The 27,044-nt window shown below is 34.5% G+C and overlaps 1 long non-coding RNA gene across 1 annotated transcript in view; it reads right to left on the reverse strand.

The window, feature by feature from the left end:
• LOC141570402 (uncharacterized) overlaps window positions 1–5,445 on the reverse strand; it is a 430,720-nt gene extending 425,275 nt beyond the window's left edge. Inside the window, exon 1 of the long non-coding RNA XR_012494406.1 lies at window positions 5,317–5,445. This is a non-coding gene — a long non-coding RNA (uncharacterized LOC141570402). The remainder of the gene's footprint in view (window positions 1–5,316) is intronic.
• Window positions 5,446–27,044: the final 21,599 nt, after the last annotated feature.

Here is a 27,044-nt window from a genome sequence, read left to right on the forward strand (position 1 = left end):
CCACAATTTTCCTGTTAATTACATTATATATAAACAGCTATAATGGGAAAGTGCTGATTCAGATTTTTTTTTTTGTAATAGCAGTTTGCTTCTACCTGTTTTCACAGCTCAATTTATCTGAATATCAGTCCCCACGCTAAAAAAACAGTCTGGAAATTCTGTTTGGTTTTCCTTTATTCTTCATCTTTTACATACTAACAATTGATACGTCAATATAATGCATCATATTTATTTCTCATATTTTATCACTTTACTTAAGAATGTTCATGATCTTCCCAGTATCAACTGAAAAGATGTTATTTTATGTATGTCCTTACAAATTACATATATTCTACCATCATTTCTATGTACTTTTAAAGTCAAATGGGCCACTTCATCATTCCACAAATCCAGCCCTCCAGACATGCTAAAAGACTTCCTGCTACCATCATTGATTCTTTCAAACTGTTACTCCTGCTTTTCTCTGGGTATGAAAATCCATCTTCTTTTTTTTGGCCATTTAAAGACACATTTATATATAAGACTCAAGGTTTTTCATTAAACATTTCAATTAATGTATATATTTCATATGCCTACTTGAGCACACTATGCTGACTGAATTTTAAATGGTAGGTACTTACATGCTCCCTCCTCTGTGAGGTCATCTCCACACCCCACCTCATAAGAGAGTGACATTCTCTGTGGCCAAACTACACATTGCATGCAACTCCCTTCCAGCTCTCATTTCACTTGACTTCAGTTAGTTACCTGTTTAAATTCTTGTCTCCTTCACTGTATTGTAAGCTCCTACAGAATATGCTCAAGACCTATTATAATGTTTTATGTAATAAAGTCCTTCTGTTGAAGTAATAAGAAAGTAAATGAATAAATGTTGATTAGAATGTAGATGAATGAACTTTTTGTTCCAGAATACAGATTAGATACTCAAGTTTACTCCTCACAACTCCCACCAAAACATGGAATCATAAACTTATTAAATTAAAAATAAATTCATTAAAACTCTGGCTACATGACTGACTTCTCCAAAAGTGGTTTTAAACAACATCCATTTTACTTGCTCAGGAATAGACGGGTCAGGATTTAGGGCACTGAAGTTCTGCTGCACAAGGGCCAGTCAGTCAGCTGCAGTCAGCTTGTGTCTAGACCGGACTTGAAGGGCTAAGAAAGCTTCACTCACATTGCCGGTGTCTCAAGGCTCCTCCAGGTGGCTGTTATCTCTCCTCATGACTAGTTTTGGCTTCTTCACAGCATGGTGCTCTCAGGACAGTGGGTCTTCTTACAGAGTCACTTGCTTCCTCCAAGTGGTGAAGACCTAAACTGTGGACTTTTTAAGGTCGAGAATGGAAAGTTTCATAAAATCACTTCTGCTGTATTTTATTGGTCAAGCAGGGACCAAGGTCATCCCAGATTCCAGCAGAGGAGAAACAGACTCCATAATTAATGAGGCCAAGGAAAAGTCACATTGCAAACTAGCTTGTGGGATGGGAAGCTCTTTTGTGATCAATTTTGGGAACATACATTCTGCCCTATATCCACAACAGTTCCTTCCCATAGGCAAATTCACTCACCCTTCTCCCCCAAATGTAATTTTATTACAGCATCAGGCCCCAGCTTGAGGATCAGGATTTCTGTATCTAAGCTAAATCCAGATGAGAATAAGTTTTGTCTAGTGTAGTTCTTTGGGTACGGCATCTCAACTTCACAGATATGTGAATAAAAATCACAAAGGGTATCTTCCCTAACCCTCACCCAACAGATAGTAATGGGGAAACAGAGACAGAGTAACTGCAATAGATCCTCTCATTCAAAAAGGGTGGGGGGAGGAATAGGAGGCACACAGCAGTCACTCATTCACAGCAATTTTAAAATCCACTGAGCATGTCACCAATTCCCATTGTTCTGGGGACAAGGAACGTACATTGACTACAATCCAGCTCCGCTCCCAGGGAGTGGTTCTCCTTGGAACTTGGTTCTACTCTCTGCTTTATGTTTCATAAGACACTGTCCATGTTTGCAGTTGAGGGGTTTTCTCTGCTGCTTCTGCTTATACAAGTTTGAGGTCCCAGAGGTCTCTTTTCATTTTGAATTTCCTTGTCCCTTTCAAATGGGTATGGTTCCCATAAAAAAAAGTTCCTTTACTACCTATCAAATTACAATGCACTCCAGTGGACAAAAGCCACATCTACAGTTTCCTTCAAGACATGTTCCCCTCTACTTTGTCTGTGAATCAGGGTGTCATGCAACAAATCACTTAAGATTCTTTTGTCAAGCTGGGTATTCAAAGCACTACCATTTCATATTTTCTGAGATCTTAGCAAAAGTTCTTCCCGGAATACCTGTGACTTGATATTGACTCTGCAAACACATTTTACAGGCAGCACCTGGACTTGATCTTGGCTCTAAGTCTATATCCTATTTTGGGGACTTTGTACCAGCTGAAGACTCTGGGAATGAGAACTAGTTTTATTTCCTAACCTGGCAAGTTCTAGGTTAGAAACAGTTCCTCTAAATTCTGCTTGAAAATGAAGTGGCTCCTTTTGTTGTTGTTGATTTTTCTCCCTTCACTTTAAAATAGGCACTTAAAAGAAGTCAGTTAGCATTTTCAATATGCTGCCTGGAAACTCCTATTGCTAGATCCAGGAGTTAACTGGATACCTTCCTATCTTCCAGGATACCATAGGAACAGTGTTGCCAAACATTCCACCAACAAATGAAACAAGCTGAATTTTCTCCAGCCTCTGGTAACAATTTCCTCGAAAGGACTGCCTTTTGATTCTCCACAAGAGAGTCCTCTCCTCCTTAGAGGCCTTCACCTGTATTTGGTCACTAAGCCAATGATATATATTTAAAACTTTTGTTAGCGCAGAGAATAGTGACTTCTGTTTCAGTTGATTGACGTTATTTGATTGATTGGCATTCTCAGCTACTGCACTCTGAGTCCACCTTGGTATTTGTGTGAATGCTATACCTCCTGCAAAGACTATAGCTAGTAATTGAGTGTGGTAGGGATGCCAAGGCAGATTCATCTATAAAGTAACAAATGCACCTAAAATTTAGTGGTTTAAAACCACAACCATTGTATTTGTTCATGATTCTTTAAATCCGGATTTTGAGCAGGGCTTCCCTGGGCAGTGCCTCTGCTCCATGCAGTGCCGGCTGGGGGCAATCTCTCACGTGACTCCATTGGCTGGGTTCTGGGCTGGGCAAGAAGATCGAAAAAGACTTTGTTCACATGTTTGGCACCACCGTACTCTTCCATGTAGACTTTTTTCATTATGTGGCTAAAGTGGCCTTCTTCTTGGTCATCTCAGGGTATTCAGACTTCTTATATGGCATCTCATTTTCAAAAGACGTCATTACAAACAGTAAAGGAAGACACTGAAGTCCTAAGACTCAGTTGAAGAAGATACACAGTCACTCATATTGCATTCTATTGGACAAAACAGCTCATGGGCCCAGCACAGACGGCTGTAGAAGGAAAGTAAATTCCACATTTGATGGGAGCATGTTCAGCAACCGTGAAAATGCAACACTTGGAAATCTGCTACAGTGAGAGCCATTGATTGACATCCCAACTGGTGTACTCTGAGTCTACCACCATATACATGCAAAGGTGACACTTCCGGTGGGTTGCTCCCAGCCAGTGAAAGAGAGTGGCAGAGACACTGAGGCTGGCCCATCCTGCAAGATGTGGCAAACCTCTGATGGTCTACATTGGCCTAAGAGCTCCCCGAGAGCCTGACATAAAATTTGCCCTCCTAAGTCAAGTTCCAGAATAGTTAATATTTTTTCTGGTTCTCTGTAATACATTAGTGAGTTAGTATATGTTCCTGACATTGGAAGAGCAACAATATAAGCTTTTTATTTCTTTGACTGAAAAGAAAAGTTAACTAGAAAAGTGGAAAAGAAGAAATTATTCTAAGTCAAAAACAGAATACTGTCCCACATTATTAGCATGGTTTCACATCCTATCAAATGAAAGTCTTCTGTATGGGTGTATAAAATGATGAACATAACATGAGGAAACTGGAGGATGATTAGCTGTGCAGTTTGGAAGGTGCTTGAATTTTGTCACCTTCTTTCTCAAAACTGCAAAAGAACCTTACGACAGGTTACTGGAACAGGCAGAGTGAGAAAGAAATAACCCATTGTCTTTATGAAAATGCACACATTACTTTTATGACTATTTTTAAAGTTGAACATAGTGACTATCAAGGAGAAATGAGGAAAGACCAGCTGAACTTGGCAGTCTGGGAATGTTCCTTCCTTCCATCTAAGGTAGGGGCCCCACCCTGCAGCAACAATGGTGATCACGCTCACCTTCCTGGTTCTCAGTGTCCCCATCTGTCCACCTGGGTGTAGAACTAGGTGTTCTGTTTTTATTCCACAGTTTAGGAACACTTTAAAATTCTAAATGGACTGGATCATTTCCCTTTTTTATTTCAAAGCTATAATCAGATTTCACGTAGGTGTCATTCAAGTGCAATCTATTCGATCAATAGATATGGAATCAGCAGAGCACCTCCAGCAATTACACTGGACTAGCCATGCTCTCTACAGCCTCAGTTCAAATTCCAATGTTATAGACAGAAATTACGCTTTCATTTTACACTTACATATAAGAGGCAAACAGATGAAGTAGGAAAGGACATCCTTGTATCCATAAAAATCATTGTATTGTCCTAATTAGCATAAATACATAAATATACCTTCATTTCAATATGCAACTCCGAATTTATGGGTAAATATGCTATATAAAAGTCCCAAATATTTCTTTATTAATTGGAATATTTTAACATTGATACATTTTTTTTTCAATTACTCATTTATAATTTTAGATGTGAAATTATTTGGAAAACATCCAACATCTTAATGGAAATACATACCAGAGCTATGTCTACAGGAGAGATTTCATAGACAGAGACAGAGAGAGAAATGAACTGGAAGGAGAGGGAAGACTTCACGGTCCCGTAAGCAGGACCTCCTTGTCTTTATTCCCACGTGATTTTGAAATGTACTAACAGTTGTACTTTGCGCCTCAATAAACCCAATTTTTGCAATTATTGATCTCCTAATTTTACTCTCAAAGAGTATATAAATGAAAGAAACAAGAGTGGCATTATGGAGATAACTCAAAAACATACATTTTTTTATTAGATATATCTGAAAGCAAAGAAGTGAAAACATTTAGGAAATCTGTTTCTGTATCTAAAGTTGTGTGCAAAAGAACACATGTGAAAAACAGGGCTGTGATTCCAAGCTGTGGTTTAACATCAAGGATTTCACAGCGTTATTAAGTGTCTATTAAGTACTGACCTTTGTCACAGAAACTTGGCTTGGATTGTTCTCTTCAGGAAACAGATACAGCCAGAGAGCCTCTGATTTCTATTAGATTTATGCAGAATATTGAGCTGATCAAGCCACATTTGTAGTAGTTGTCCAAATAGAAACTATAAAAAACAAATAAGATAAATTAATTTTAAAAGGAAAAGGTAGAATGAAGTTCAGTGGTTTAAAAATGTAATTTTAATTAAACCATGTTTAATACATATCTGAGTGACTAAGCAATTCTTCCTTTGTTTACAACTCTTTTATTTTGAGAAATAGGAAAATTCTATAATAATAAAAAATACCAAACACATCATAAAAAAGATATACTGTAGATTAGATTTTATAATGTGACATTTTCCTGCTTTAAATTCTTCAGTACTGAGTTTGGCATCTATCCAATACTTAGCATATCAAGCACTTTTTTATGAGATGATATATATATATATATATATATAAATGTATATGTGTATATATATGTATGTATGTATGTATGTGTGTGTGTGTGTGTGTGTGTGTATAGATAGATAGATAGATAGATAGATAGATAGATAGATAGATAGATGATAGATATGCACCAGGGGTGCCAAAAACTGTATATACCTGACTTGTATTCATCTTTTGTTATCGGTATACATTATTACAATTTTAAAACATTATTTATCCTTCCTTAAAATGTGTATATATTTTTTGGCACCCTCTGTGTGTGTGTGTGTGTGTGTGTGTGTGCACGCGCGCACGCACGTGCAAACGCATACAGTCATTCTATTCTCACAAGCACCATATGAGAAAGCCAGCATTATCACCCACGTTTTTCATGTAAGGACTCTGAGGTAGAGGGAGGGGAACACCTGGTCACTAGTCACATAACTTCCAGAGGCTTAAACAGGGATATTTGGCTTCGCATACAAGACTTCCCCTGATGTAGCCCTTGGTCTCCTTGGGAGCCAGCCTCCCATTCTCCTCAAATCCTGCATGTCATCCATGCTAATCTACTTCGGTTTTAACAAGTGGTTACCTCTGAAGTTCATCACCATTTCCTCCTTCTACCTGGCCTTAATTACCTTTGAAAATGAAATGATACCTCTTACCAGAAGTTCCTTTCATTGACCCCTTTTGGTCTCGACCCCTCTTACTATATCCTCCCAAAAATACCCAACAGTCTTCTCTGTCACTGACTCTTTAAACTGAATTATAAATTAACTATTTATCTCTTTTGAGGTAAATGAGTGCCATCTTCTCTGTACCAGACTTAATCACTCAATTGTACAATGCCACTGATTACTAAATTCATCTTAAACCTAACCCCAGGCTTGAGTATTAAAAAAAAAAAAAAAAAAAAAAGTACATAACATGTACATGTAAATTGTAATCTTGGCACCTTCAGAAACAAAAACATGCATTAAACATATCCATCGCTAAAAAGAGGACACATCATATTACTGCGCAAGTACATAGCACCTGTTTGATAATGCTTGTGAAATGACTAAATGAAAATGGAGGAGAATAAATTATTTCTGCCTTCACTTTGAATGGTTATAACAATCTTGAATAACTTTTTGATGTGAAAATACTAGATTTTTTTCCATCTTGTATAAGTGGATTTACATATAGAAATTTTCAATTAATATACCAGTAATAATTACGTTGTTTCCACATAACCTCAAAATATAATAGAATGAAACGAATGGTATAAAATTTATAAAAATGTAGACAATATTTTTTTAAACATATACAGAAGAAGAACATTGCAATTTTCTTGAGTGACAGGTAAATAATTTTGCCACACCCTAAATGTGAAAGAAAGCTTTAATTGCTATCTATACCTAGACACCAGAAGAAAGGTTAGATTAAGAAAGATGAATTAAAAATTCACTAGATCTCTGGAAGCAAAGTATGTCTTAGTGATACCTAGTTATAGCTTATTATGAGGTATGTGTGACTTATGGAAATGTTGATTAGAGGAAACTGGTTCCTGATTATACCAGTAAGCCTGCTTACAGAATCAGGCATGTTTAAATGTTTTAATAATGAAGGTTAATGCCTGTCAGCTTCTTAGGAGAAGAAATAATTTCTGTATGAAAGACCTCCATATATGAGGCAATTATGCCCCCGCCCCTGAGAAAAAGAAAGAAAAACAGACAAAGACAATATTCAATAATAGTTGCCCATAATGATAAATCCTCACGGATGTGCTCCATCAATTAGGCTGGCTTAACTGAGCCATTTTCCTATAACTCCTGAAAATGAAAAGACATTGGCAGTAACTAGAATGATTCATAACTACAATAACACATTTCACAAACATCGTCAGGAGCCTGAGCCACATTTAATAAGATAACACCTATTAACCACATAAACCAAGAGTCTGTTATAACATAGAAGCCAGACTGCAAAAGGAAAGTAAATTATCCAATACATAATTGTTTACAAGTATCATTTTAGTTCCAACAAGAATCTTTCACTTTTCAGTCTCAAGTCACGAAATATTTTTCCACTCCTTTTTAGCCTTTTCTAAACTATCCTCTCAAAATGTTCTTCCTACTCATTTTAAATTATAACTTTTTAAATGTATTTCTTGGGATTATATGTATTAAATATTTGGAGATATTAGTCTACTTCTGCTCTAAGAATGTCCCACATAAATATGAACAAACTTAGTTAAATTTAAAATAACTCTCTAGAAGCCAGTGACATGATTGCAATTACCTAATAGAAAGAGCAAAACCTCTATCCAATGCAGCAAACATATTTTTTAATTTATATTTTGATATAATAAATTTATCATATTTTGTTCAAACTACTTAAATGATTATGTATTGTAAGACATTTGATGTCAGAGGAAACTGTAATGAGATTACTTTTTTTTCCGTTTTTCTGGATTTAGGAAATTTTTATTTGAGAGAAATAAAACTGAAATCAACCAAATCCATTTTGGGCGTTTCTACAATTACTTCATGTTCTTAGTTATTATATATATAAAAGCAAAGCAAACTATCCGATTAATGAGCCAAACGCCTTAAAAGATACCTCACCAAAGAAGATATACAGATGGCAAATAAGCATTTGAAAGGCGCTCTACATCATATATCATCAGGGAAATGTAAATTTTTTAAAAAAGGAAAAATTATGAGATACCACTACACACCTAATAGAGTGGCCAAAATCCAGACCATTGACAACACCAGATACTGAGAGAATAAGGAGCATCAGGAATTTTCATATATTGCTGGTGGGAAGGAAAAATGGTACATTTACTTTGAAAGACAGTTTGGTGGTTTCTTACAAAACTAAACATATTCTTACCATATAATCCAGCAACTGTGCTCCCTTGATATTTACACCAGACAGTTGAAAATCTATGTCCACACAGAAACCTGCATATAGATGTTTAAGCAACTCTATTTACAACTTCCAAAATTGGAAGCAACCAAGATATACATCAGCGAGATAACAAATAAATGAACTGTCATACATCCAGACAATAGAATATTTATTATTCAAAGCTAACAAGAAATGAGCTATCAAGCTGTGAAAAGACATGGAGGAAACTTAGATGAAAGAAGTCAAGGAAGACAATCTGCAAAGGCTACATACTATATGATCCTAATTACATGACATTCTGGAAAAAATCAAACTATGGAGACAGTAAAAGGATCAGTGGTTGCCAGGAATTAGAGAGTGGTAGAGGGACAAGCAGGCAGAGGAATTTTAGGGCAGTAAAAATATTCTGTATGATACTATAATGTTGGATACATATCATTATACATTTGTCCAAACTCATAGAACGTACATTAAGAGTGAACCCTAATGTAAATTATGGACTTTGAGTGATTATGATGCATCGATGTAGGTTCACCAATTGTAACCAATGTACCCTTCTGGGGTGATGTTGATAATGAAAGAGTCTATGCATGTGTGGGTGCAGGGATGTATAGAAAATCTCTGTACCTTCCTTTCAATTTTGCTGTGAACTTCAAAGTTCTCTAAAAAATAACGTCTTAAAAAATAGAATAATACAATGTGGTTTTTTTTTTAAAGGAATACCATTAAGACTCAGATCAGAGGCTTGTTTTGAGTAATATCAATAAAGTATTTAGCTCAGAGCAAGACACATGGTAAGAACTCAGTTATGTATTAGGCATAACTATTATTATTTGCCTTAATTGCATAGTCGTTTTCAAATCACACAAAACACAAATATTTTCCTTACAAAGTCACACAAACTCCAGTGAAGGGTAATCAAACAATGAAAAATATATATTTTTTTAAAAATAAAATATACATAAATAACATGAAATATTTCCAAAAATATAAATCCTGCAAAACATAAAATATTTTTTGTTTAAAGTAAATTATTGCTTTCTGAGCTAGCAACATAGAGGTACTTCGATAATGCTAAAGGGATTTCCCCAACCACCACTACAGAATTTGGAACAAGCTGAGTTCCAAAGACAGACTGTCCTTATGGTTCTTAAGTGTATACTTTTGATTTGCTCTAAAATACAACTACTGTAAGTATTAATATATGAGGGCCTACACTACAGTGCTAATCTTATGGCTATACCAATGAGTATTCTATCTAAATCAAAATATTTATTTCCCTCATCTATTTTCATGAGTTGTCATGAGAAAAATAAATCTGTAATCCATGCCTATGAGTGAAACACACTTTGTGTACATAGATAAAAGAATACATAAGTAAAGGATGAATGTATAATTCCTACTTTGAAAGAAGACAGAAAGTGGTGAGAGCTTGAGCAGTCGATCTCCATTTGGTTGAAGTAATTCTTTAATTCATCCAGAGATAACTCACTTAGCTGGCTTTTTCAAAGAGCAGGAAAAAAACAGGTAAGATTACTGTCATACACATCTTCAGCCAATTTTTTGATGTTTCCATGAGACCTTGCAATCAGCTTTCTTGTTTTAATTTTATTCTGTTCCTCGGAATCCCAGATCAGATTTTATCAAGATTTTCTTTTGTGCTATTTATAGAAAGAAAGAGTGAAGCAACCTTGATAAACATTCATCAAATAGTGACTAGTCCTAAGAGCTGGGAAACACAACATTCTTTGTGTCCCTATGGAGAACTGAATGGTCCCAATCAGGAGTGTTTTCATCAGGCTAACACTCAAATGGGCTAGAAGGGATAGAGCTGGTATAGCACCAGGCCAATTATGTGGATCCTCAGTCCACATATTTCAGATTAAAGTAGAAGAAGTCTTTAAGTTGGCCCTTGAATCAAGTCAAGAGCAAAGTTCTTAGTTTAGTAGATAAAAAGCTGACAATTTAAAACTCAAGGTATTCTAAAAACATAATCAGGACTTGTTTTGAGCAGGTAGAGTAAGACACAAAGACACAAAAATGACTGCCCTGACAAAAGAAGGCTTTTATTATACTCTCAGTCCCCTAGAAACAAGGGGCATGGCACATCTCACAGGGTCACACAGGAGCACCTGAGCAAGAGGAGCCAGCAGAGACAGTGGAACTGGAAGGGAGCCTTTACGCTGATTCCAAGGGAAGGAATGTGCAAAGCAAGGTAACCAAGTGGTGCAAATTATGATCAGATAGTTTGAATAACTTGGGGGTGGGCTCTGGGTTACAGAAACAGTCCACAGTTGTCCATTACCTGGCCGTGTAGTGATTATGGCAAGGGTAAGTGTCCCAGATTAAATAAGTCTGATAAAAGGACACTTTTGGGGGGTGAGAGGTTTGGACTTTGCTGAGGATTGGTTGATTTTCATTTTAAGGGCAAGATGTTTGTTATCTCTAGGAATTAGTTAACCCTGAGAGGGGCCTGTCTGCAAGGCCGCAAATGAACTCAAAAAATGAGAAAATATAGTTAATACACAGAGAAAACATAAAGGAAGTTTCTCTGTGCTCTGTACTCAAGAAAACATATTTTGGCATGAAATCCAAGAAATGGGATAAGGAAGAAGGGCACATGCGAGTGCCCACACTTAAAAAAATCATTTTCTGTGGCTCTCTTCTCTTCTTGATGTTGTCCCTCAATTTCTGCTCACACCAGTGTCCTTACACTCTAATCTTGGTCTCGTCGATCTAGTAAGAATGGAACCTCAAGCTTAAACTTTTTTTTTCCCCCTAGTGCCTCCAGTAACTAGAAAATGTTTTCTGGGAGCAGTCCATGATATGGGAAGCTCGCCTCATGTCCTTGAATTTTTTCAAGGATTGCAGTCCTGCCCTCTTATTTTATTGTCCTACAGAGTCCAACAATTGCTTTCTTTTGGTTATTTTTTTGTCCAGCTCATATAATTGCTATCGTATACATAAGTTTGTTTATGATCTCTCATCTTCCTTTTAGAAGGAAACTTTTCACTAGATAGAGGTTATTTTCTTTCAGTACTTTTAATATATTATTCCACTATCTTCTGCTTCTATTTTTTCAGTTGAGAAGTCAGCTATTGTAACAACTGTTGTTTTCTTTGAAAATATAGTTGATGCTTGAACAACATGGAGGTTAGAGGCACTAAAGCCCAACACAGTCAAAAATCTACATATAACCTTTGACCCCCCAAATGCTTACCCTCAGTATCCATGGGGGATTGATTTCAGTATCCCCCACAGATACCAAAATCCATGAATGTCCAAGTCCCCTAGATACAAGAGCATAAATTAATGCATCCAGTTAGCCCTGTACAGCCACAGACTTCCAATCATGGACCAAAAACAGTACAGGTATTCATTGGAAAAAAAAAAATCTATGTATAAGTGGACCCACACAGTTCAAGCCTATGTTGTTCTATTCTGTTCTATTCTGTCTATCCTCTCTTTGTAGGACTCCAATTACATGAATATTATATGTCCCCTTTACTCTCTTTCTCTTCTCCATTTTCTATTCTTTTTGTCTCTGTGTTTCAGTCTGGTAATTTTCTTCAGTACCATCTTTCAGCAGTTTCCAATCTATTATTACTCATATCAATTGATTTATTTTTTCGTTATTCTTTCAGTTTTCGAATACTTCTTTTATACTATATTTTTAAATTTTCTACTGAGATTCTCAGTTTTGTCTTCTAGTCCTTTGATCACATTAAGCTAGTTATTTTAAGGTCTGCAATTGATTATTACATTACCTGGATACTCTGGGGGAATCTTTACAGTTTCTTTTGTTTTGATTTTCTAACATCATGGCTTGTTTTCTCATGTGCCTCATCTCTCAGTAGGTTCACTGGTTCCACAGACTCATCTGTTGATTACTTTTTCAGTTCCCAAATATATATTTAGGAAAGGCTTACTTAGAGGTTGGCAAAGTCCTCACAAGGCAAAACCTTGACCTACAAGGTAAGATCCAAGCAAAAACCCCTGAAACATCCTCCCTCTGTCAAGATAGCAAGTCAATAACGCATTCTAGGGGAATGGCAGGGATTAATGCTACTCCCGAAGCCTTAAATGATACAGCAATAGTAGCCACCATTTTATTCACCCCATTTAATTCACCTTGGTTAGTGCAAAAACTGAACAAATCATGGTAACAGCAGCCTACTGCAAACTTAACCAAGTGACCAAGTGATATCCCTAATTGCAACTGCTGTGCTAGATGTAGTAGCATTTCTTATAGAGCAAATTAACACGAGGTTTGTTTGTTTGCTTGTTTTGGGGGGGTTATTGTTTTTATTTGTTTGCTTTTAACATGGTAATAGCTATTGTTCTGATGAGTATTTTCTTTATCATAACTATTAAGAGGAAAAATCAGTTTAATTCACCTACCTGGGATAGACAGCAATATATATTTCTGGTTTTCCCTAAAGACTACGTTAATTCTCTTATTCTCTATCATAATATTGTGTGAAGGAACAAGAAAGACCTGGACAGATGAATGAATATAATCCATTCAGTGGAAAATACATTAGTTCACTATATTGATGATAGTATGTAACTGATCCTGTAAACCAGAAGTGGCCAGAGTTCTGAATACCTTAGTAAAACACATGTATTCTAAAGAGTAGGAAGCTGGCACTAAGAGTCATTGGCCTGGTACAGCAATGAAGTCAAAGTTAAGAAATTTTGCACCTTGTACTTTATACAACTAAGAAAGAGAAAATTTGGTAGGCCTCTGTGGTATTTGGAGGTATATTGTACTTGGAAATATTGCCTTGACCTACTTACTGAATGAAGCAGAGGGCTTGGCTTGATGGGCCTAGAATAGGGCCCTATCGCTGAGGACATATGCTTCAAAATATTCTATGGTAACATAAGTACCTGTGGGAGAGAAAATACCAAGTGGAGTCTCTGGCAAATCCCAGTAGAATATATGCAATGCAATCACTTGGATCCTGGAGCAACACCATGCCGTCCACAGGAGAGACCAATACATCATTTGAGAAACAGTTCTTGCTCTGCTAAAGAGCAGTGATAGAAATTGAGTGACTGATCATAGGACATCAAGTGATTATGCAGCTAGAAGTGCTCATTATAAAGTGGGTATTATCAAACACATTGCTACACTGAATCTTTGTGTCCTTCCAAATTCCGTCTATTGAAACCTAGCTCCCAATCTGATGTTATTTGAAGCTGGGGCTTTTGGGAGGTGATTAGGTGATGAAGGTGGAGTCCTCATGAATGGGATCAGGGCCCTTTTGAAAGGGACCTAAAGAGTTTCCTGGCCACTTCTGCCGTGTGAGGACGCAGCAAGAAGATGACTATCTATGAACCAAGAAGTGGTCCCTCACCAGACACCAAATCTGCCAGCAACTTGATCTTGTACTTCCAGACTCCAGAACTGAGAAAAATAAACTTTTTTTTCACTTGTTTATAAAACATCCACTCTATAGTATTCTGTTACAGCAGCCCAGACCAGATTAAGATACCCACCAAGTCACAAGATGAGGGAGGTAGGGAAGCTGTGGAAGAATTTATCATGATATGGAAGAGGTATACTATTTAGAATGGTGATTAAGCAAATCCAGAGACTAAAAGTATGTTGCAAAAACAGGAAGCCAGGACCCCCCGCCCCACACACCATATCCCTTACGACCCTTTCCCTGATGCCTTTCCCTCAGCTCACATCCATGGCCCTAAGGGGGTTTCTCTGTGATGAGCTGACAGAGAAAGAAAAATCCCAAGGTTAGTTCAAAGATGGATCAGTTTTTAGGTGAGTGCAAGCCAAATATGAACTACTGCAGGACTACTCCATTTGGGAGTGCCTTGAAAAAACACAGTGAGAGGAAACCCTCCTGATGGGCTAAGTTTTAGACAGTGAAATCGATCATCCAATTTGTCCAGAGAAAGAAGTGCTCAAAGGTATACTAAGATCCTTGGGCAGTAGTAAATGTCTTAGATGGTTGATAAAGAGCCTGAAAGGAAAAATATCAAAAGATTGTAGAAGAAACATATGGGTGGGACTATGAGAATTGGTACAAAGTGTGAACATTTTTCCATGACAGACTATCCAATAAAGTCACTAAACAAGCAAGTTGCAAGCTGAGTTCACCTGCCCTATCCTGTTCCCTTCACTCCTCTTTTCCTGAGAGAACTTCCTCCAATAAATCATGTTAATAAGCATCTCCATCTCACGTTCTGCATTCAGGGAACAAGACCTATGACAGCGAGAGACACAACTATCTTGTCATCAAATGAAGACAAAAAAGTAGTCCTCTCGGAAATTTGAGTGATGAAAAAAATTCTTTGAGAATTTGGACCATAGGCCTTCCATCGCATGGGTTTAAATTTTTAATATATATTACCTTTGTGGGCCAGAAATTTCATATTGAAAAACCCCAAAATAAACTTCAAAACATTATCTTTATGTGATCCTGGTTGGTAATATGTGCCTGTGTACTTTCAGATGCAAAAATAAATTCCCCCTGAAGGAATACGTTATCAGTCTAGGTCTAATATTTTTCCCACATTTAAAACACAAGGACTATGGAATTCATGTTCCACAATAAGAAAACATAAAAAAACAAGCTATCATCCCTCGGAGTCAACAGAAACAACAAGCAGTATACTTAGACAGCTTAGGATACTTATTTGAATTACTTGTTGCATAATATACAGTAATGCTATTTAAAATATTTAATGAGAAGCAATACAAATAGGTAAAATATATGACCATAAATAAATAAGATTTGAAAAAACATTTTTAAAACTAACTCACATAGGACTTCTAACTATCTCCACCAAAATATCTCCATCTCCATCTTTGCAATGAAAATTTCAGTGGGTGTGAATATTAACAAACTGATTCTGAAGTTTATGTGGAATACAGAGACTCAGAATGGCCAACACAATACTGAAGAAAAATAAAGTCAGAGGACTGATACTACCTAACTTTAAGACCTATTATAAAGCTACAGTCATCAAGACAGTGTAGTGTTGGTGAAAGAACAGACAAATAGATCAATAGAACAATGTACAGAGCCCCAAAAGAGACCTACACAAATAATCAGCTGATATCTGACAAAGGAGCATAGCAATCCAACGGAGAAAAGATAATCTCTTCAATAAATAGTGCTGGAACAACTAGATGTCCACATGCAAACAAACAACAACAAAAAAAACCTTAATCCAGACATTGACTTTATAACCCTCAAAAAATTAATTCAAAAGGGATCACTGGCTAAAACGTAAAATTCCAAAGTTAAAAAAAATTCTAAAAAATAGCATAGGAGAAAACCTAGGTGACCTTGGGTTTGGAGCAGTTTTTTTTTAAAATATAACACTAAAAATATCATCTGTAAAAGAAAAATCAAGTAATTAAACTGTATTAATATTAAAAACTTCTCTGGGGGAAAAAAAGAAACACTATAAAGGAAATGAGAAGACAAGCCATGGATTAGGAGAAAATATTTGCAGAACACTTATCTAAGAAAAAACTTATATTCAAAATATACAAACAACTCTTCAAACTCAACAATATAAAAGCAAAGAGTCCAATTAAAAAATGGGCAAAAGATATCAGTAAACATCTCATTAAGAAAATACACTAATAGCAAACAAGCAAATGAAAGATGCTTAAAATCATATATCATGAGGGATAGCAGTACACACCTATTAGAATGGCTAAAATCCAAAGCACAAACAACATCAAATGCTGATGAGGATATGTAGCACCAGAAAATCTCACTCATTCTTGGTGGGAATGCAAAATGGTACAGTCACTGTGGAAGACGATTTAGCTATTTCTTACAAAGCTAAGGATAGGCTCGCTATACAACCCAACAAACACTCTCCTTGGTATTTGCACAAATAAGTCAGAGGGGCAATAGATTGGGGGAGGGAGGTTATCACTTTGTGAGGGGTGAAATGTCTAACTAGTGTATTGTTTTGTACATCTGAAACTAATAAAATAAAAAAGCTAATGCTCACACAAAAACCTGTGCGTGAATGCGTATAGCAGCTTTATTAATACTTGCCAAAAGGTGGAAGGAAACACATCCTTCAAATAGACAAATGGATAAACGAACTGTGATATATCCATACAATGGGATATTAATCATTTAATGATAAAAAGAAATGAGCTATTGGGGCAGCAGTTTAGTTCAGTTGGTTAGAGCGTGGTGCTCTTAACAACAAGGTTGCTGGTTCAATCCCCACATGGGCCACTGTGAACTGTGCCCTGCACAACTAGACTGAAACAACTACTTGACTTGAAGCTGATGGATCCTGGAAAAACACACTTAAAATACATAAAGGTTAAAAAAAGTAAAAAAATAAATGAGCTATCAAGCCACAAAAAGACAAGGAGGAAGTTTAAATGTATATTGCTAGGTAAAAGAGACCCGTTGAAATCACCCTGTGTGATTCTGAATATATGACATTCTGGAAAAGGCAAACTATAGAGACAGAAAGATCAGTGTTTGCCAAGGATTTGGTTGGGTTGGGGTGAGAAAAGATAGGGAGGAATGAAGAGGGAGAAATGGTAGAGGGAGGGGATTTTGAGGGCAATGAAATTAACCTGTACGTACTATCACAGTGAATAATCAATCACATTATGCATTTGTCAATCACCAAACAATTGTACAATACAAAGAGTACACTCTAATATAAACTAGGGACCATAGTTAATAATAATGAATCAATATTGGTTTATCAATTGTAACAAATGGAGCACACCCATGAAAGGCATTTATAACAAGGGAAACTGTGGGCAGAGGCAGAGGGAGTGCATGGGAACTCTCTTCACTTTCTATTTAATTTTTTTGTAAACCTAAGATTTCTCTAAAAATAAAATATCATTAATAAAATTAACTAGTTAATTAATTTAAAATAATCTCAATGGAAAATTAAATATCATTATATAATCCCTGAAAAGACAATCAGTGAAATACAAAATAAATCTTTAAAATATCACAAAGCATAATACAATGATATAAGACTGTAAACACATTAAAAGAGAGGACTTAAGAGATAGAGGATAGAATGAGAAAATCTACCAGATGCACCAAATTTAAGTGTAAGCAAAAAATATATATACTGGATTAGTTGCAATATTTGAAAATATATTAGCTAAGAAATTCCCAGTACTGATTAAATACATAAATTCTAAAATTCAGGTAGTACAAAACCTTGAAACAAGATTAATTTTTTAAAAAATCCATAACACTTAGCAGTAAAATTATGGAACACCCAAGTTAAAGAATGGAATTTGAAACAACCATTCAGAGAGAAAAGAGATGACAATTAGATCAACAGCAGATTCATAATTATCAAGAATATAACCCAGGAGACACTGAAATATCTCCCAAAATTCAATAAATATAACTCTTTGCATTAGAAAAAAAGGCAATGTGCATTTAACTAGTATAGAAACTGATCGAGATTTTTATACACAAAAATTATTTTATGTAACATATATTTTAAAATATCAATCACATAAATAAGAAATAGTCCAACAAAAAACGTAGATAGCTAGCAAAACAACAAAAATGACTGAAATGTGAAATATGTCATTTTTAATAATGAGGTATGATAAAATTGTGCAATGTTTCCAGGTTGATGTCAACTGGAAGGCAAAATATCTTGATAAAAGAGGATGATTATTTAATGAGCATAACTCCCTTTAAGCAAACAACTGAACATATCAAGATTCAGTCTAAAAAACAGTTGAGACAATATAATCATGACATGAACTTAAAGATTTAATATAGTTTCAAATAGTATAGAAAGCAAAATGGATTATTATAGTAATCTTGAAGCACAATAAAATTTAAGAAGAATTTATATAGAGAAATTTAACAATCATATAAAACCAAAATTGAAAAAAGACTAATGCAATTGATAAGGCTTTATATTAAATGCATCTATATCTAAAATAAAAATATTAGTTCTGCAGTTTATTCTGTCTTATAAATTCTAATGAAAAAGCAAATACATATATACATACGACCAAAGAGATCATGAACTTAGCACAGAGAGTGGGATGTCAAAAATGAGAAAGTGTTGTATGAAAGTGAAAGACTCTAAAATAGTTTACAAGGTATTAAAAATCCACAAGAATTTTGAAATGTGCGTAAAAGGATTTTATTTAGGGCTTTGATACCAGCAGATCCCTTGAGAAAAATCATCATAGGAAAGAAATGCAAACCACTATAAAAATAAATTATAAATCCATATTTTGCTATATAAAAAGAGAAGTCAAATACATTATATTAGGATTATAGATTTCTTCATATTTTTATATTGGTTTTGTAAAGTAAAACATAGTGAAGGAAGGAAAATGCAGAGAGAATGCAGCCTGCTCTGTGATTCAAAAATGTGAGCTCTGGGTAGGCATTAAACACAAATCCAATAACCGCAAGTAACTCAATCATTTAGAGTTTGTGGAGATTTAATTAAAGAAAAAATATGTACAACTATTGGAGAAGAAAAAAAACGACTGAGCTGTTATTGTTAATGTTCTTCAGAAAACATTGTAGCAAAGTCAACAATGTAAACAAAAAGAAAATAAAGGACATTTCAAATAGATATTGAAAGAAAGCATCTGACTGGGAGTGAAAGGCATAGCATGCTAAACACTAGAGGCTCTTTATCAAATCATTTATACAATGGGAGGAGAGAAGAGAGTCTGCCTCTTAAAGAGAAGGGGAGTATTTCTTAATAAATTCATTATTTTATCAAGTGCTTTGATTAATTTAATGTAAATACCAAAGACAAATATATATATGTAATACATACATGCATACCTATCTGGGCTTAACTAGACAGGACAATCTGTTACAGAAATCTCAAAATTAAGGAAGTGTTCTGTTTGAGTCAAGGTTGTCAAAAGTGATTATGTTATAAAATTGCACACAGGCAGCTCTCAAAAGGATAGAATATGATATTTGTAAAATACCTATTGTTTTAAGTGTTTAAATAGAGATGCTATGAACTTAGGCTAAAAGTATGAGCTTCTAAAAGTATACATGTAAAAAGACATGAAATACACAATAAAATGTCAACTCAATATTCTTCTATTCCTTCCTTCATGTAATCATAAAAGTTTATAAATTTATTTTTTAAAAGTGGAGATGGTGAATAGGAGGAAAAATGTCAGAGTGTAAAAAGTAGTAAAGAAGTTTGTCTTATGTTCAAAAATATAGAACATCATGAGCTGGCTAGAAAGCCTGTCCACAACAGACCCGAGGTTAAAGGACAGCAGGATACAACTGCTCAGCAGTGAGAGTACAGCCAAACCAGCAAGATTCCAGGAACAATAAAGAAAAGGCCTACTACCCAAAGTCAAGTCTCCTTTTTTCACCATATATTTGACCCCCTTTACCCTTTTCTACCTCCCTCTCTACCCCTTTTCCCTCTGGTAACCACTCAACTGCTGTCTGTGTCCGTTAGTTTTTGTTTGTTTATTTGTCTATTCTTTTGTTGCTTTCAGTTTTATACTGCTTTGAGTTTTATATCCCACATATGAGTGAAATCATATGGTTAAATTGTACACTTGAAACCTATGTGATTTTATTAACCAATGTCACCCCAATAATTTTAATAAAAAAATAAAAAGATATGGAGAAAGAAAAGCCATTATTGTGCCTGGTATTAGAGCAAAAGGCCATGCAGAGGCATCAGTCCTAAAAAGGGATGAATTCACACCAAAAAAAAAAAAAGATAGTTAAGCCAAAGAGTGCTGATTGGGAGAAGCAAAGAAAACAGGATGAAAAAAAATTTAATGTGACTAAATCAGACCTAAAGACTACATTAACTCAAGCATCATGGGAACCATTTCCTGTTTTAGAAGAGAGCCTTATTTCTTCTAATTTCTAATCAGTAGTTCCCAGGGTTTTTGACATCAGCAAGAGTAGAGGCAGTGGATTCCACCAAAAGCAAACATTTCCAAAGGAAGAAGAAAGACTGGATGAGAAAGGAACAGAAGGGGAAACTAATGAATTGGGATTGCTGTATGTTGACGTTGTTTCAATTTGTTGGGTCATTGGCCAATGGTTTTATTTGTGGGAATATTTTGCGTATATTGATGCCATTCTGGATATCTGAATGCTTACACTGGAGCACTAACTTTTAAAAATAAATGACTAAGGAGTGTCAATGAACCTAGGGCAAACTTGAAAGCAAAGTTAATCTCATTTATAAAGCAAAGGTAAGCTAGTATCTGGCACATACTGAAAATCATGCAGTTCACCACATGCAAACAAAAGATGGTAAGTTCACATTCTGTGTGAAATGGAAAATGCATATTTTAAATAGTGAAACTGAAAAGACTTATCAAACATTCACTCAATACAAACATACATACATGCATGTGCACAAACACACACATACATACATACACACACACACACACACACACACACACACCTCCCCCAACTTTAAAATATGCTTCTATTAATTATATAAAAAGTTTTATGAATTTATCTTTATGGAATGAAGTCAATTGTCTTTCAAGCGTTTTTCTCCCCAAAGTTTTTGCTGTGTTTTAACTTGTTTTAGTTTCCCCAATGTCTTCACCATGAATTTTCAGTGCAGCTGAGATGAAGTATATCCATTGAGTGTACTTAACATTTCGGACACTTAGTATACATCACATTTTCAAAATAAATGTAAAATACTCATGTAATCAGGTAATTCAAGACATATATAGACTAAAATAAGTTAAGAAAAGATTGGATTGCAAATTTATTTAGAGAGAAGTTTTGCAATTTCAGGAAAAAAATGTGTGATATTCAAAACATGCAGATGCTAAAATTAGGAGTATGTAATATTTTCATTTTCTAAAGTCAATGTCCCAAAGTGCGGAAAAGAGAATCGAGACATTAAACTTCGGCAGCCTCAGCTAAACAGCAGTAAAAGTAAAACTAAAATTTTAAAAACATCCTCAAAGTTTATAGAAGCCATTATGTACCATAAATTGCTAACAACTCTGTTGAAATATTTTAAATAGTGACTTCATTATTGGGTAAATATTGATGCTCAGTAAATTATCTTGAGACAAATTGGTCATTTGACAAATTGGCTTTCTGAAGATTAATATTTTTCTTCCCCAGACAGTTGACTTAAAAATCATACAAGTATTGTTACTTTCTCTCACCGTGCTCTAGCCACACTAAAGCTTGTCCCTTCAACACATTATGCTTTTTTCATAAATGAGTCAGTTTCAATAGTGTTTCATTTAGCTAAACACTTGCCCCCCAGCCCCGCTTTCGGCCCTTCGCCTAATGAAATCCTATGTTTATTGTCAGTTATGTGTCAGCTCCAGAAAACAGTCTCTTACCCTCAGAACAGATAATACACACACAGACCTCATCCATCTGCTGTGTTGATGTTGCTCTTCTGTCATTTACCATAAGAAGAATGTGCACTAGGTAGGTAGACAATGAGAAATTCTTAGAGAACTGCACCCATCTGCATCTTGTGGTCAAGTTCAGCAGCGTCAGAGCCAACCCAGGAATTTGTGAGTGATAAAAATAATGGCTCGGTTTTAAATCTGTCAGTTTTGGGGTACACTGCTATACAGCATATTGTGGCAATAGCCACCCACTACAATGACTACTTCCCAACTATACTGAAATAGGTCTTAAATGAATAAACACACGGAAAATGGAAATAACATAAACTGTACGTACTATAGCCTAATGGTTAAGGAAAACATGGTTCATTCTTTTGAAGATGACTATGCAGTGATTACAAATGCTGCTTTCAAATTTTTAAACACAATATCTGTTTTTTTTAAATAATAACATTTTTGGAAAACAATATATACAGCTCATTATAGATTATATACAGAGAGACTATTTATAATGAGCTGCATTTATTATATGTGTGTGTGAATATACATATATACACACATACATATAAAATTCCAAAGAACACATATTTTACAAAATCATGTAAAATAAACCATTCACACACATATCATACCAAATTAATATTCCAAAGAGATACATGTATAAAGAGATACAAAAATAGAAGTGATTTTATAAATAATGGGATCACATTATATAAGTTATTTTAAATTAAGATAATAGGGTTTTAGTTGAATGGAGCAGAAAGATTTTAAAGTGAAAGTGAAGGAAATGCTAAACCTCATAAGGCATACTATCTTATACAAATAAAACCCTCTCTATTTAGAAAAGATATAAAAATTAAGAGGACAAAATTGTACTTTCATATCATATATTTCAAATGTGGATAGTATATATTGACTATTTTATAAATGTTTCAATAATTGACACTCTCACACTGTCATCAAAAATTTTGCCATCTTAATTTTTATTATTATAGCTTCATGATCAAGGCTTATTGTAATTACATTGTATTTTATAGCCATTTTTCCCATAGCTGTTTAGACTTAAGTAAATTCACTGTTCACCAGTCCTTTTCCTAAGAGTTCATCACTGAGTTCTTTATTTAATATCATTTAATCAGAACTTGCTTCCAAAAGGAAATTATTACATAGTTCATTGATGATTGAGAATATGTAATAGTTGTTTCTGAGATTCAATGATATATTAGCTTAAAATAATTTTATTCTGTTGTGTGTTATACTTTCATTCAAACGTCTCCAAATTGTCTTATGTCATTGAATATTTCTGTCTAAAAGTCTACAACTGGACAGTTTTCCTCATTAGAGGGCCCTGGATTTTTTTGCTTGAGGAATCCTTTGTTTTAACTTTAATTGCAACAATGTACATAAAATATACCAACATTATTGATGGTTTTTCTGAATCAACATTTCTTAGAATTTAATTTTGCTTTTTGATTTAGTTCTCCCTTGATTTTAAAGATTCATATTATCACCTTAAGTATACATATTCATTTGTTGAGCTCTTTAACAAATTTTTAAAGACCTAGGAAACCGCTTATATTAAAATTGTACATAAAATTGATGGTTATAAACCTTATATGCAAGAAAAGACACTGATGTACACAGGAAAAGAAAACAAAAAACAAAAAGAGATCGTAGAGAAACACATTCAAATAATTTAATGTTTATAGTGGGTTGTTATGGATGATTTTTTGTTTATAGCTCCCTCCTTCAAGATACTGTTTTTTGTTGTTGTTGTTGTTGTTGTTTGTTCTTTTTTGTTATAAATAATGAACTTTTGATGTTCCAAAATAAACACAAAATGGAACAAACTTTAGAGACAGACTGATTGGAGGTCAAAATTCAGCTCAAACTTTTATTAAATGATCCTGGGAAAGTTCCATAGCTTCTTTGAGATTCAATTTGCTCATCTGAAAACTCCACAAAGTTGTATGAATTAAGTGAGATAAAGTCACTCAGTCAGTGCCAGTAAATAATAAAAAACCAACAAAATACCTCATATTCATTCTTTTCAATATCTCCATTACTACCACCTTAGTCTAAGTTACTGTGAACTATTTCTTGCACCACTCATATTCTCCACGCCATTGCCCATGTAGCAAACCATAGTGTTCTTTAAAAAATATAAATAATTGTATGTCATTCCCCAGCTTTTGAAGCCCAGTACAATCGAGTTTAGGGTACAAAAACTGTCATGTCACTTACTTTTCTATTAATAACTCCAGGAAACACATGTGAACATAAGGAAGAGACCCCAAATCTCCCTCTGAGGCTTCTTGCTGCCCTCATGTCAAGAAGCCTAAGGACTTACTGAAAACAAATACATCTTTCTGAGACTCTGGAATTGTATGACCTGAGTGTAAATTGAAACAATTTTACTGGAAAACAATTTGACAAAACTCCTAAAATGTAAAGCGTATGTACTATTAATTGAGAAATTCTACTTCTCACAATTTATTCCTACATATTAGCAAATATGCATAAAGCTATATGTGCTATAAAGCTAAATGATAGGTTTGCTTCAATTTTTTGTTAGTAGAAATGCTAAGAACAATATTAATATTCATCAATAGGGTAATAATCAAGTAAATTACACTATAATAAAATGATGTTATAAAAACAAGAATCAGGTAGAGGGATAAGATTTCCAAATAAAAATGGTGAATAAAATCATTTTCTCTTCTTCCCTTCATTGAAATCTCTACATGTAATGAAAAGAATAAAAGACAGAGACACCATTTCCAACTCTGATAACTCCAAGAGACCACCGAAAAACTGAGCTATAAACAAGAAGAAATGCTGATAACAGTGAAGATTAAGAGTGTGGGAAGAAGCGGAGAGAGAATGCCTACTCCTGCAGAACTGTGTGAACTCTGGCAGATTTACTTTGTGGGTAGTAACAGTATATAATGAGTTACAAAATCACCAAGGACCCATTTGGAGGAATAAAAGCAGGGTGAGCTGGAAGGCAGAACAATCTGTTTAGCAAACATCGTGCAAATCTGGAAAGGAGGTGTCCACAGGGAATGACACAGTAAGCCATATTTACAGGAAGCACTTTATCAGTGTGGCAGGGTGTAAAGAGAAGTCCTATTCCTTTTTATTTGACTGCTAACAGCTTTTATACCCGCCCCCACTTCCCCTTGTGCCCACATCTCAGCAAGCTAAGAAAGCATGATGTTGGCACTTTGGGCGCTGACAGGAGGTTCAAACCATGCAAAGCACTGCCTTTGAGCAGGAACTCTCACCTTTGATCCACCTCTGAACCACTGTGAAGCTCAGAGCCAGTCTCATGATAAATTAATAAATATAGTCTAAAAAGTAGAAACAATATAGAAAGATAACAAAATTTCATACATTGTTTATTGATTATATTTATATAAGTAATTAATATAGAGAATTGCTATATTTTGATTCTTATTGTTCTGTATGTGTAGCTAAAAAATTATGATATGTTATTCCCCATGTTAAATGGATACTTTAAACAAATACCATAGTTATTAATATTTAAAGTTTTTAATGTGACAAGCACATGTTCTTCTTGCTTGTTAACTCACCTAGGTTGGATTGACAATAATGTTACTCACAATGGATAATGCATATCTAGATTGTTTTTATATTTTACTTTACTAGCATGCATAATAGAAAAGCCAGTCTTAAAAGTTACATTGGCTTTAAGGAAAAAAAGATATTTTAAGGTCAAATTAAAAAATTCCGAATATTAATTTTTACCTTCTATCTAAAATGAGATAGGTGATGCTTCATAGCTTTAAAATTTTTATGAATTTAAAATTATCTTCATAAATTTATTTTATACATCTACATTTATTTTCATTTTTAAATTTTACCTTCAATTCTTCATCAGTAGTAAGTCCAATTATTTATAATGTCAAAGTTAAATTTGAATTATCTTTCAATAAAAATGGTTACATAAATTTTCTATCAAAATTGTTTTGATTGAAAATAAAATTCAAATGTATACGGGGTTTGATGATAACTTTTTACAAAGGTGCAGTACCAATATTATCTCCGACTTCACTGGAAATTGTTCAATTATGGAATATGTAGTAGCCATCTGAAGAAACTCTTTTCTAACTTTCAAATATTTTTGATTCTAACTTTCTCATATTTTCTTTAGCTTATTTATACACCCATTATTGTTGACAAACTAACCTTATAATAGTATACATTATATCATTGTTTTAGTGAACTCAACCAATATTTATGTCTTCCTAATTGTAACTCATTATACCAGCACGATAACATCCAGTCCTGTTCATTAATGCTTTTCAACTGATCATATGCGTGGATATTGCCTGAGAATCAAGTCCTGTAAGTTTCTAAAAGTATATTTACAATTTCTGCATTCATCTCAGTATGGATCATTAACCAACAGTATGTAGACCAGCCCTGGTTCATAGACTACCCTTTGAGTAGCAGTGATATAAAGGTATAATTATAAAATAATCACTAGAGCAAAATTTCTGGAGAAATAGAAAAGAACCCACAGACAAAAATAAAATCCTTAGAGGGAAAGACTCAAAAAGAAGCAATAGACTCAGAAAGTATTACATATAATATGTCTCTGGGACTAGAAATACTTATTTCAATAAATACAAATAGGGAAAACATATCCTTAAAATGAAAAATATTCTCAAGTACACTATGTTTACATATGTACACAAAGTATATATAAACATAGAAAAATGATAAAAATTAAAATATGGGCAGTCATATAAGATAATCACAAAAAATATGGCATATTATTTAATCTTTGTATTCAAAAAAGTCGAATTCAAAGAAAAGGAGAATAAAAGAGACCAAAAAAGGCAGTTTCTATTGCTAAAGAGTACCATCAAGAGTGAGTTCTAGAATTTAAAGTATCTATGCACCAAATATCACAGCATCAGTATTCTTACATAAAAGCATCAAAAAATAAAAGAAGAAATAATGAAAAAGTAGCAAACATTTTTTCAGCATGTGATGG

Source organism: Rhinolophus sinicus, linkage group LG03 (genome assembly GCF_036562045.2).
Source record: "Rhinolophus sinicus isolate RSC01 linkage group LG03, ASM3656204v1, whole genome shotgun sequence".
In the NCBI taxonomy this organism is placed as follows: Eukaryota; Metazoa; Chordata; class Mammalia; order Chiroptera; family Rhinolophidae; genus Rhinolophus; species Rhinolophus sinicus.